We start from the raw sequence: 12150 nt of genomic DNA on the forward strand, positions 1-12150 counted from the left end.
GCCTGTCCTGAAACTAGCTCTGGTAGACCAGGCTGGCCTTGAATTCACAGAGATCTGCCTGCCTCTGCCCTCAAGTTCTGGGATTAAAGGCATGTGCCACCACCTCCCAGACAAAATTCTTAAGAGGAAAGGATATTATACTACATTCTGGGTTTTATTTTTTGTATTGCTTACCAAGTCTTCAGTATACTAACCTCTTTTATAATCCTAAAAGCATACATCCCTGTTCTTCCTGATCCCCACTTCTCTGAGCTGAGGGCTTGTGCAAGAAGCTAGCAGTAACCAACTGGCTTTCAGTCATACTAATGAGTCAAAATGTCACTCATCCACTTTCTGTTTTTATTTCCCTTCACCACAACAGCCTCCAAAGACAGGAACAGTGCGCTGCTCTGAAGCCTAGATTTCGAGGACACCTATTGGCTGAGGTGGGCGGATGTGACATCCTGCAGTTAGCATCAGTAGCAACTTCTTCTGTCACTATTGTTCGTGGTGCGAAAACAATAACCTGGACAACCAGGCAAAAATGCATTTTAAAGCAGCTGACATTTTGTGGAAGAATAAAAATGTATGTTAATTCAATTTACATTCATTTTATTAGTTTATAAAATCTTATCTAAGCCATCAAGTATTCTGTTTCATATAACTTTTTAAATAAGTTATTCGAATTTCATCAACAATGTCTTGATTGGGTCTCCAGCACTAATCGGGACCATCACAAGTAGTACTGGGGACGTAAACATCTTGCATCCATCATATAGAGTAATGAGTAATCGCATTAGCATAATTTTCAAATGCAGAACTCAAATAACTTTTCCCCTAAGACTTGTAGTAAAACCATACAAACAATAAGACTAAAATGATTCATTACACCGTGGGCTTGTTTATATTATAACATAGTTATATGCCTGGTAGAATGAGACTGTAAAACTGCCATTAACAAGAAGAGGAAAGCGGTTCTGGCTTTTACTAAACCACACCAACTTATGATGAAGGCATACAAAAAGCAGTAGCCACGGTTTGCTTCTGTGTCTTCTTGGGATAACAAAGTTCCCTTGAGGTTCTTTTAAGAACTGCATTCGTGTGTGTGTGTGTGTGTGTGTGTGTGTGTGTGTGTGCGCGCGCGCGCGCATGTGTGCAAGTTTTCAGGGAGTTGCTTCTCTCCTTCTATGGGTATTGAACTGAGGGCTTCAGACTTGGCCAGGGAGTACCCTTACTCACTGAGCCATTGTGCTGGTCCCCAAACTTTGTTTGGAATAGATTTTTCCATGAACCTGTACTTTGCAAGACTCACTCAGGCTGTAATAAATAGAACAATTTATGAGCGAATTTCTGCCCTTGCAGAAAAGCAGTGAATTTGCAGGTGGAACCAGCAAGGAAGCACATAGGGAAGGGAAATTGTATTGTCAGAGAGAAGACACCAAGCATACCAACCAATCAACGACTCCCTCCTCGGCTTCACAGCTGCTTAGAAATCTTTACTACCAAAATGGATGTGTTCACTGGTTTTCTCTGAACGGTTCCATTAAAATGTGTTACTGAGTTCAGAGCCCAGTGCTTCAGATATAGCTGGTTAAAAAAAAAGACAAATACAGTAAGAAAAATAAATGAATCTGATATTTAGATTACGGTTTAAAGAGTTCTACCACGGAGGTACTAGCAGACGAAGCTTCCTGATGTCATGACAGCCTGGATGCCTGAAATGTGATGTAAGTTTTCTAGATGAAAGGCCACGAAGCCCAATATTTCAGGCAAAGATGAGTAGCTAACATAGATGCTTAAAAACGGAGAATAATTTATACTTAAATTATTAAGTAAATGTTAGTTCCATGAATATCAGTTACTAGAAAAAGTATAGCAAGAGATGAAACCAGAAGGGATTTAGGGATTCGGAGCAACTATCCATATCACCCCTTCCAAGGAACGGGAACATCCTAGAAGAGGGGGCAGAGAAAATGTAAGAGCCAGACAATGGAGAGAGGACTGAACCCTTTTTCTGGTTGCCTGCACAGGGCCGGCCCAAGACTGAACACAACATTCCATCGTGGATCTGGGAGGGGCCCTTGGAGCCTGACCCTCCCTGGGGATTATTGGCAATTGGCGGCTGCTTGTGAACTGGGTGTCCTTGCCTTGGTGAGTTGCCCACGCTCCAGTGGTTACTCCACACCATGACTATGTTAACAGTTCTGCTTATACCCAGTGAGTCACGAAATTAATCTATGTGATAGCGGGGGTTAGGGAGAGGCTTGCAGAGAAAGAGGAGAAGGGTTGGTGGTAGGGAGATGGATAAGAGATGGTAGTTGGAGGGTAACTGAAACCTCTATGCATGTGCGTGTGTCTGTGTGTGTATGTGTGTGTGTGCATGTGCATGTTTGTGTGTATGTACATGTTTGTGTGTGTGCATGTCTGTGTTTGTGTGTATATGTACATGTTTGTGTGTGTGCATGTATGTGTTTGTGTGTGTGTGTACATGTTTGTGTGTGTGCATGTATGTGTTTGTGTGTGTGTGCATGTTTGTGTGTATGTACATGTTTGTGTGTGTGCATGTCTGTGTTTGTGTGTATATGTACATGTATGTGTTTGTGTGTGTGTGTGTACATGTTTGTGTGTGTGTGTTTTTGTGGAGAGAGAGATAGGAGGGATACACACACAGAAGTTGTCAAACGATAATTTAAAAAAAAAATTAAAGCTGGTAGGAATCTATCAACATCCAAGCAAAACATGGCTTCTGTCCTCAAAGCTCTTATAGTTTAGTAAGAGAAATGATTTTAAAAAATAATTCATACACTGGGCATAATGGTATATGCCTTTAACCCCAGCGGCTAGATCTCTGTGAGATAGAGGTCAGCCTGGCCTACATAATTAGTTCTAGGACAGTCAGAGCTACATAGTGAGACCCTGTCTCAGAAATAAAACAAGAACCACAACTGCACAACAGTGTTCAGTATTTAAGAACCCCGTGGAGAAAGCAGACAGATTCTGGAAGACAATTACAGGGAGGACCTGCTTGAAAGTGGTCAGGGTAGTGCCTGTCTTGGTGATGAGACTGGAGGGGTGGAAAGATCAGATCCTGAAGGTCTCAGGCTTCTCAGGACACTGGGGTTTCTATCTTGGGCCTTATCCATGTTCAAAGCCTTCAGGCAATGGAGAGACGGAGTCAGTTTGCTGTTTCAGACAAGCCTTTCTAGCAAAGCCTGCATATGAACAAGACACCAGATAGGGAGACCAGTTAGATGGCTTTTCCACTCGACTGGGTGAGAGTTGATGCTTGAGTGCTGGAATCTCTTGGCAACAGCAGCTTAAAGTGAGGGGGAAGTATGGTCAAGTATTTAACAACCCTTTTGGCTCCAACACGGACCCATTTGAATGGCTGCTGGCCTGGGTACCAGAGCAGAGTCTGTGGGTCTCTGCAGGGCCAGCTGTATCCAGAGGTGGAGCAAGCATGGACAGGGACTGGGGCCAGCTGCTCTTTGTAACCAGTGTTAGAAGTCTTTCAGTATTTTCCTTAAAAATGCAGCTAGCCTGGGAAACATTAAGGAGATAAATAGGAAAGAGAAAGTCTGCATCTTAGTAACGGGAGTGGAAGCCAGGGGGAAGTTAGTGACTAGGTTCTGGTTTCTGTTGGGGCAACAAGGTAAACTAATTTACGTATTCAATAATATTTCCTTACCACTCTGTGTTTAAGACATCCAGAGACTTGGCATACATGTGGCATTTGATACAGGAGGAAAGAACTGAGCCGCAGAAATAAACTTGGGAACATAAAGCTGCCATTTAAAGTGACGGAACAGATGAGGTCTCCTAGAGAAACGGGGGAGAGAAGCAGCAGACCCCAGGCAGAGTCCTGCGCGCTGCCAACATTCAGTGTTTGTGAAGAGGAGACACGTGACAGCTGGGGAGGAGCTGTGGCGGTAGCAGGAAAGCAGTCATAGGAGCTCACAGGAGCGAAGAGTAGACAGGTTTCCAGAAGAGTGAGGGAGTGGCTGGCTATGTGGAAAGTTGTGGAGAGATTGAGAAAGAGCGACCTGAACTATCTCAGGGAACTAGCCACTGTGGAGATTGTCAGTGACCTTATTCTGTAGTCTATATTCTGCAGTGTAATAATCGAAGGGCGACAATCAGCCATTCTGGTAAGTTCAGGAACTGGAGTCCGGTTAGAAGTGTTTGTCTTCAAGGGTAGTTACAGGCCCCAGCTGTGCCCCTTTGAGTTCCCTGAATATTGACTTAGGGCAGTTGTCCCAAGTCATCCCACTCTAGGGAGGACTGGATGTGGGAAACCATGCATAAACCTTTCCTTTAGCTTCTTTGGAACGTAGCACATGGAATAATAGATCATCCCTACTAACCCTGTGACTTTTAGGGAGGTGTAACTCTGGAAAACTGCCCTGGCTTCTTGTACAGCTGATTTGGGTTTTAAAATCCACGGAGAATTCTCAAGCTGCTGAATTTGTAGACAGAGACAATAATACTTCAGAGAGCATTTATTTGGCAATATGTCACCTGGTAACTAAAGAAGGATGCCCCAAACAGGCAGAGATTCTTGTGAGATAGAAAAGTCAGGAATTGTGGCTGGGGATGTAATTTGGTTTGTAGAGTGCTTTCTTTGCATGACAGGGTTGTGGGTTCTATTCTCAGCACTGTATAAACCAAGAATAGTGGCAGATAGCTATGATCTTCGAACTCAGGAGGAAAGGGAAGGAGGATTAGAAGTTCAAGGTCATCTTCTCTTACACAGAAAATTCAAGACCAGTTTGGACTATAAGAGACTGTCTGAAAAAAGAGTCAGGAATCTAAAGGATAGTCATTACATTACCATGAACTGTGGCACTGTGGACCCCTGGCTGGCTTTCTCGTGTATTTATGCTGTAACTGGGATCATTAAAATGATCTTATACTGTACTATCAACATTTTGGAGTATTAGTCACAAAGTTTGGATAGTAAATAATATGATTAACCTCCTAGAGTGGTTAGCTATAAATATCATTAATAAAATATATGATATTTTAAGAAAAGCATTTCTGATGTGAAGACTTATGCATTCTATATTGAGATATTAATGGTAGAAATTAAAGGAATCTAATGGTCCAAATTTCATATTGGAGAAACAGATAAGACCCAGAGGTCAGGTGGTGGTGGCGCAGGCCTTTAATCCCAGCACTTGGGAGGCAGAGGCAGGCAGATTAGCTGGTCTACAAAGTGAGTTCCAGGACAACTAGGACTGTACACAGAGAAACCCTGTCTTGGAAAAAGAAAAAAGAAAAAAAACTCAGAAAGGCTACATGATGTGTCCAAGGACCACAGGGAGTTCTGCATTAATGAAGCCTCCAATCTATATTCTGTGTCTCTCTCATTATAGCACCCTCATTCTACAGGAGTTTTCTGTTAAACTGGGGGATACTTCATTTATAATGATCTGATTACTACAGCTGCGTAATAAATTGTCCACTGTCGAGGATATATATGCCCACCAAGTTCGTGCCTCACTCTAGCGCAGGGCACTTAGGCAATGGCTTGTTTCTGATCTTCACTCTGATCCCCAGCTGGGATCAGCAGAGGGGTCACTTAAATGTCTACTGACTGACATGACCTAACGCTCAGCTGGGTCTGTGGGCCCAAACACTCACCATAGCCTTTCTGCTTAGAGTCTCCTTACTCTTTGGTGACAGACTTCCAATAATGACCACCAGAAGACAGAGAAGCAAACAGAGGTCTTCTTGCCATTTATGACACACAGAAGTCACGTGTGTCTTTCTCTCAGCTGTTTATTGTACTCAAAAAGCCCCTCCCAGGTTCTAGGGAAATAGGACCTCACTATGTAGCTCAAGCTTCCCTCAAATTTATAATCCTCTTGCTTCAGCTTCCTGGGGTACTGGGGTTCAGGGATGGAGATCTAGAATTTGCCTCTTGATAAAACTAGTAAGTTCCTACAAGAGTATTTGGGACAACAGTTACTACGTAGCCCCATCCTGAAACTACAGTCAGCTAAGATTAGAATGAAAGGTAAACTCTGGGAGAATTTCGCAGGTAGAAGAGAGGCAGAGGGACTAAATTATCTCTGAAGGCTGAGACACCCATCCTACGACATTTCTGGCCAGTGCTTACCCCGATCTGAGCAGACTTAGAACAGTTAACTCAACATGACTGAAGCTCTTGTTTCATTTACCTGCCTTGTTTGGTCTGTTGGACATATTGTTTACAGAACACAGCCCAAGCACAATGGACTTCACAGTGAAGAAGAGGGAGGAAGTGGGATTTATTTATTGATTTTTATTGAGCTCTACATTTTTCTCTGCTCCCCTCCCTGCCTCTCCCCTCCCCACTTCAACCCTCCTCCAAGGTCCCCATGCTCCCAGTTTACTCAGGAGATCTTGTTTTTTTATACTTCCCATGTAGATTAGATCTATGTATCTCTCTCTTAGTGTCCTCATTGTTGTCTAGGTTCTCTGGGATTGTGGTTTGTAGGCTGGTTTTCTTTCCTTTATTTAAAAAAAAAAACCACCTTTGAGTGAGTACATGTGATAATTGTCTTTCTGGGTCTGGGTTACCTCACTCAAAATAATGTTTTCTAGCTCCATCCATTTTCCTGCAAAATTCAAGCTGTCGTTATTTTTTTCTGCTGTGTAGTACTCCATTGTGTAAACGTGCCACATTTTCCTTATCCATTCTTCAGTCGAGGGGCATTTAGGTTGTTTCCAGGTTCTGGCTATGACAAACAATGCTGCTGTGAACATGTCCTTGTGGCACGATTGAGCATCCTTTGGATAATGAATTTATCTTATCCCTTGGATAAGAATAATGAAAATACTACATATCAAAAGTCACGGCATATGCCTAAAGTTACCCGTAAGGTGCACATCATATCAAGAAGTGGCTAAGACAGCATCAGTAAAGGCTGATTCCTAAGTGTCTGACACTGGCCTAAGGCTTTATATGTAGCAACACATTTAGTGTCCAGCAATCCATAGGTGGGCACTGTCCTGCTCATTCTCATTTAATCAAAGAAAAAAAAACTGAAGCAGAGAAGGGCTAAATGAGTGCAGTGAGGACAAGGGCCTAGAGCCCAAGCAGTGCTCTAGCGTCGTCATGGGAACAGAGACACAGACACAGTCGCCCCTCTTTGCTAGCAACTTACTTTGGTGGCGCAGAGTCAGAGGAACGGAGAACCTTATCTTCTCCAACATGGCCTCTACTGAGGTCGAGTGGGAGTGGCAGAGATGGCCTCATGACTCCCCCACCATACTGCCACCTCTGATGGTACCCCAACAAGAAGGGAAGAGAAACTTTGTTACTAGCAGGTTCTGTGTGAAGGTCAGACTCCCAGATGGTCTCATGCGCACTGTGGGCAGAATGGGTCTTTAGTGTCTGATAGGAAATCTACACAGCATTCTCTTCTTAGCTTGCGTATTTGCGTGTGTTACTCAGCCTAGTGGAAGGTTCAAGCCCAGCCTCCCCATCATGATTGCTGGTGTGAACGGGACAGGGAATACTTTTTAAAATTTTTTCCTGTGGCTTTGGCTGAAGTAGAATCTTGATTGTCTAGGAGTTTTCTTTTTGGCTAGACTATGTTTTCTTGTTCTTTGGCAAGGCAAAACAGGTTTTTGTTATGACCGTTTGCCTTTGCCTTTTAAGTTTGCAATTTGCTAGTGTGTTCTAATCAACTTCTAGGAATATAAGAAAATGAACAAAGAACCACAGGAGTTAGCTCCTGGATTTTCTCAGTACTTCTGACTGGTCTATCTTCTCTCCACCTCTCTATTTTCTTACATGTAATTTCCAGCTTTTCCCCATTTCTCCCAGCAAACCAGCAAGGGGAAACATTACTATTTCCTTTTCTAGAAGCAGAATCATCTACCACATCTTGAGGAATCCGACAGCAAGTGCACACATTCAGAGCAGAAACAGGAACATGATATCGGGTGGAGCATAATTTATAACCAGGAGGGTAGGAAGGGTGCGGGAGCCACACCAACTTCACAAGTCATAAAAGAGCGATCTGAGATTAGATTACACATCTGGGCCCACAGGTGTGGTGATAGGCATGAAGGTCTTGAAGGTTAGCTTCCATTTTCTTAATGGACTAGGAAGGGAATCGAGCAATCAGGAGAGAAGAGGGTCGGGAAGGCTGGTGGTGGACAGGAAGGGGTTGAACCTTGCTTTGAAAGGCACTAAAGTGATTGGAGAGAGAAACAGTGGGACTGTTCTCTCAGAAAGTCATGAGAATTTGGGTGGAAACCAGTCAGGATAGACGACTACTTTCTTCCAGAACTGTGTACAGATTGGGGCGGGAGATTCAGGTGTTATTGTCAGCTTGGCTAGAAAGGCACAAGGGCAGAGAAGTACGATTATAGAATAAGCCCTAGTGCATGGGACAGCTCTGGGAGACACAATTTACTTTGTATTTGGCCATCTTGTGACCCCATATAGATTTGAAAAGGTGGACTGTAAGCCTTCGGAGTAATTGGATCCGGAGTCTCAACAGGGGTGACAAATTGCTAAACAGGAACTGTTCAATTAGAAACACTCAGGACAGGGGAAAATGGCCACGGAGTAAACATTTGGAATTGAGATCAGGAGGTAAAAGGGGGGACTGGAAATGAAACCCTTTCGGCCAGGATCGGCGAGTATATAGCTGAAGTGGGATGAATGAGAAGCTTGACTCTTTCACCAATCTTCCCACTGAAAATAATTTTAAATTGTGGATAGTTCATACATTTATTTGAATATTTTATAGTGCTGCTGGAAATTTGGGTCTCATATATGCTAGGCAAAAATTTTCCTCTGAACATTATCACCAGTCCCATGAAAACACACTTTTAAATGCATCTGTGAACTAGAACAAAGGCAACACAAAATGAATCCAAGTTCCAGGAGATGACCAAGTCACTGAGGACTTTCAACAGATGTGGGTCTTCCCGAGTTCCTGTTTCCATAGCCTTGAGAGAGGCATCCGTCATAGTTCAGAAGCAGGCCAAAGAAGAGAGTCTGAAACAGCACCCTAGGGCAGGGGTTAGCTCAGCATCCCAGGGCAGGGATTAGCTCAGGTAATAAAAGACCTGAGTTCACTCTCCAGAACTCGTGTTTTAAAAAAAAACGAAATATGGGTGTGGTGACTCAGCTTGTAATCTAAACACGGGGTGAAAGTGGGGAGTCAAGACACATAGATCTCTGGGGCTCCCTGGCTAGCTAGTCTAGCCTACTAAGCTAGCTCCAGGGTAGTGAAGGACCCTGCCTGAAAAGTTGGATGGTGCCTGAGGACTTGAGACTGTCCTCTGCCTTTTACATGCATGTGTACACATGTGCTCATTTGTTCATTCTCTCTCTCTCTCTCACACACACACACACACAGTCTCTCTCTCTCACACACACACACACACACACACACAGAGAGAGAGAGAGAGAGAGAGAGAGAGAGAGAGAGAGATCTGTATGAAGCTCTAAAGAATATACTAAACATAAAATTGTCCTCCACAGTACACAACAAGGAAAACTCAAAATTTGGCACTGGGAAAAGCTTCTCTAGAAACCTCTAAGCTCAAGTCAGCTCTTAAGTATTTTGCTCCTTGAATCTCACTTCCTGGGTAGTCCGAGAAAAAAAAATGGAGCTGAGAATTCAGTTTACAGAAGCCTTTCCTCCCTAGTACCCATGGGCATCTGGCAGGAACAAATGCAAATCCTCTTTAAATGAACCCTCCAGCACTGGCTTCAAAGAGTTCCCATAGAAATACGAACCCACAGTTAAATAGCAGAAGCGCTGAATGTCACTCACAAATTTCAGTCAGATATGAGAAACCCAGACAGTAGGAAATGTATTCATCATTTATAAAGGTTGCTGAAACTATGGGATCATCACTTGTGGATGATGAGATAGTTTATAAAGACAGTGTAGGAAAATGTACACCAAATAGAGTTAAGATTTCTAAAAAGTTTTAATTTAAAAAGTCAATATTTTGGACATGCATTTCTATGTATAAGCATGTGCTTTACCATAGGGCTACACTCCAGCCCCTGCAATCAATATTTAATAAAAATAATACCATAGCATTTTTTCATGTTAAAAGTCAGAAATGGCAAAGATCCCAAGACTGGTTAACTAGATTAAGACTCTATAAAAGAATCCATTCAGCAATGAAACATGATACACAGACACGCATGTACTGATATGAGAAGACAGGTCTCATATGAGAGATGAAAGAAACTGGATGCAGAGCAAGGCTTTATCCCATCTGACACCCTCTGCTCAGGAAGATGGGCTAACGTAGATAAGACTGGAATTGCTCAGTAGACACACCAGAAAGTTAATAATACTGAATTCAGAGTGTAGTTTGCTAGGATTATATATATACATGATTTTCTTCTTGTTTTTTCCTATTTTTCTACCATAGACATATGCCCCCTCATACCAAAAAAACAGAGAAAAATAACAAAGAATAAGAAAAGTTAGAATAAATATAACTATAAAATATGTGGAGATGACCTTCATAAAACATGCCTTGTACTTGAAGAAAGCTACTGTATTCCCTGAGCTGATAAAAATAAGACTTAACAGTGAGTGAAGTGTGTGTGTGTGTGTGTGTGTGTGTGTGTGTGTTTTTGACGTGGGGGGGGCAGATGCATTAAGTTTCTGGCTAAAAAGACTAAGTGTAATAAAGTTAAATTCTTCTCAATTTAATAATCATAAACAAAACTTTAACTGACGCTTTAACCTTGATAAAATGTTTCTAAAGTTCATCTGGAAAAAATAAATGACACTACTAATAATGTAAGTCTGAAAATTAAGGAACTGCAAGGTAAGAGTAGCTCTAATTCAACAATACAACCTACTCAGTCTGTTTAGTGTTACTTGTGTGTGTGTGTTCAGGGCTGACCACTTGTTACTGGGTAACCAATGCTGTGCTCTTCCCTGGGGAAGACTATTTCTCCCACTCTCAGCGTTCCTTAGTTGTGGAGGGCTGGGCTTCCTGGGCTGTCCCATGGATACTCCGACATATCTGTTGTTATTGTCTTTGTTCAGCTCATGTTTCGGAAGCCGTGTGGGTGAGACTTTTAAAGTGTAGCTTCTGACGTTGCTAGGAGACACAGTCTCACAGTAAGCTTCCTGGTCCTCTGGGAATTTACTTACATACTTCTTTGAAAATCTTTCTGCCCCCTCTTCTACAATGTTTCCTGAGCTTTTGGTATGAGAACTGTTTTGTAGATGTATCCATTGGGACTGGGTTCTACAACTCTGTATTTTGATTGGTTGTAAATTTCTGTGATAGTCTCTCTTTGTTGCCAAGAGATGTTTCTTTGATGAAGGGTGAGAACTACATTCATCTATGGGTATAAAGACAAATGTTTAGAACGTCACAAAGAAATTATGCTAGTCTGATAAAGTGGTGGTTGTTGGTTCTTCTCGAAGGTCCATGACTTGGGCAGTCCTGGGTGGTTGGCCATGATTCTAGTACAAAGGCATGATTTTCCTCTTGTGGAGGGGTCTTAAGTACAATTAGTGAGGTGTTGGTTACTGCCAAGGTGTCTGTGCCGCTACTACACCCTATGGTTATAGTGTCATGCTATCGTGATTCATAGGTGTCATAATCGGTAGGATCATTGTATTTTATAAGTGTGTGATGAAGTGAATGCAATGAAAACTGTGATGAATCATTTGCTAAACAACATTGTAACAATAATTTTTTGAAGGTAAAATTCTTACCTTACCTTAAGCTGTACTCCAAAATAAATTCTAAATAAATGATTATAAAAGAACACATTATAAATAGGAAGGAATGCAAGAACTCTGTTCTAGATTGAGAACGGTGTGACTTACTAACAGCTCTTGGCCACTAACGCTTTGCTTCTTTCTGCTTTCATAATAGACTGACTATGCCCAGCGCTTGCCTACTCTTTCCCTGGTGCCTTTACTGGACCAACCTCTTCTGAAGACCCACATGTTTGAATCTCTTAGGGCTTGGTCCTTCTCTAGATTTTCTTCTGAGGTACTCTCATACCTAGGCAGAGCTCAAATTCCTACCTCCATTCAGGTGGCTCACTGATTTAACCACACTTTAGCAATTTCTAAAATATCAATGTTAATCAGGCTCCATGGAGGAAAACAGTGGCATATTCAAAATAGTAATTAAGTACATTTTACTTGAGATCATTTACAGAGCATC

General features: G+C 42.3%; 2 protein-coding genes across 2 annotated transcripts in view; both read left to right on the top strand.

Annotated features, from left to right (window-relative positions):
- The window catches only part of Umad1 (UBAP1-MVB12-associated (UMA) domain containing 1), a 236768-nt gene that overhangs the window by 202591 nt on the left and 22027 nt on the right, over positions 1 to 12150 (top strand). The window lies entirely within an intron of this gene.
- Positions 2011 to 12150, top strand: part of Glcci1 (glucocorticoid induced 1) — a 113519-nt gene continuing 103379 nt past the window's right edge. The window contains exon 1 of the mRNA XM_085683627.2: positions 2011 to 2130. The gene's annotated coding sequence lies outside the window, so the exon portion shown is untranslated. The remainder of the gene's footprint in view (positions 2131 to 12150) is intronic.

This window comes from Myodes glareolus, chromosome 25 (assembly GCF_982192425.1).
Source record: "Myodes glareolus chromosome 25, mMyoGla1.1, whole genome shotgun sequence".
NCBI classification, from domain to species: Eukaryota; Metazoa; Chordata; class Mammalia; order Rodentia; family Cricetidae; genus Myodes; species Myodes glareolus.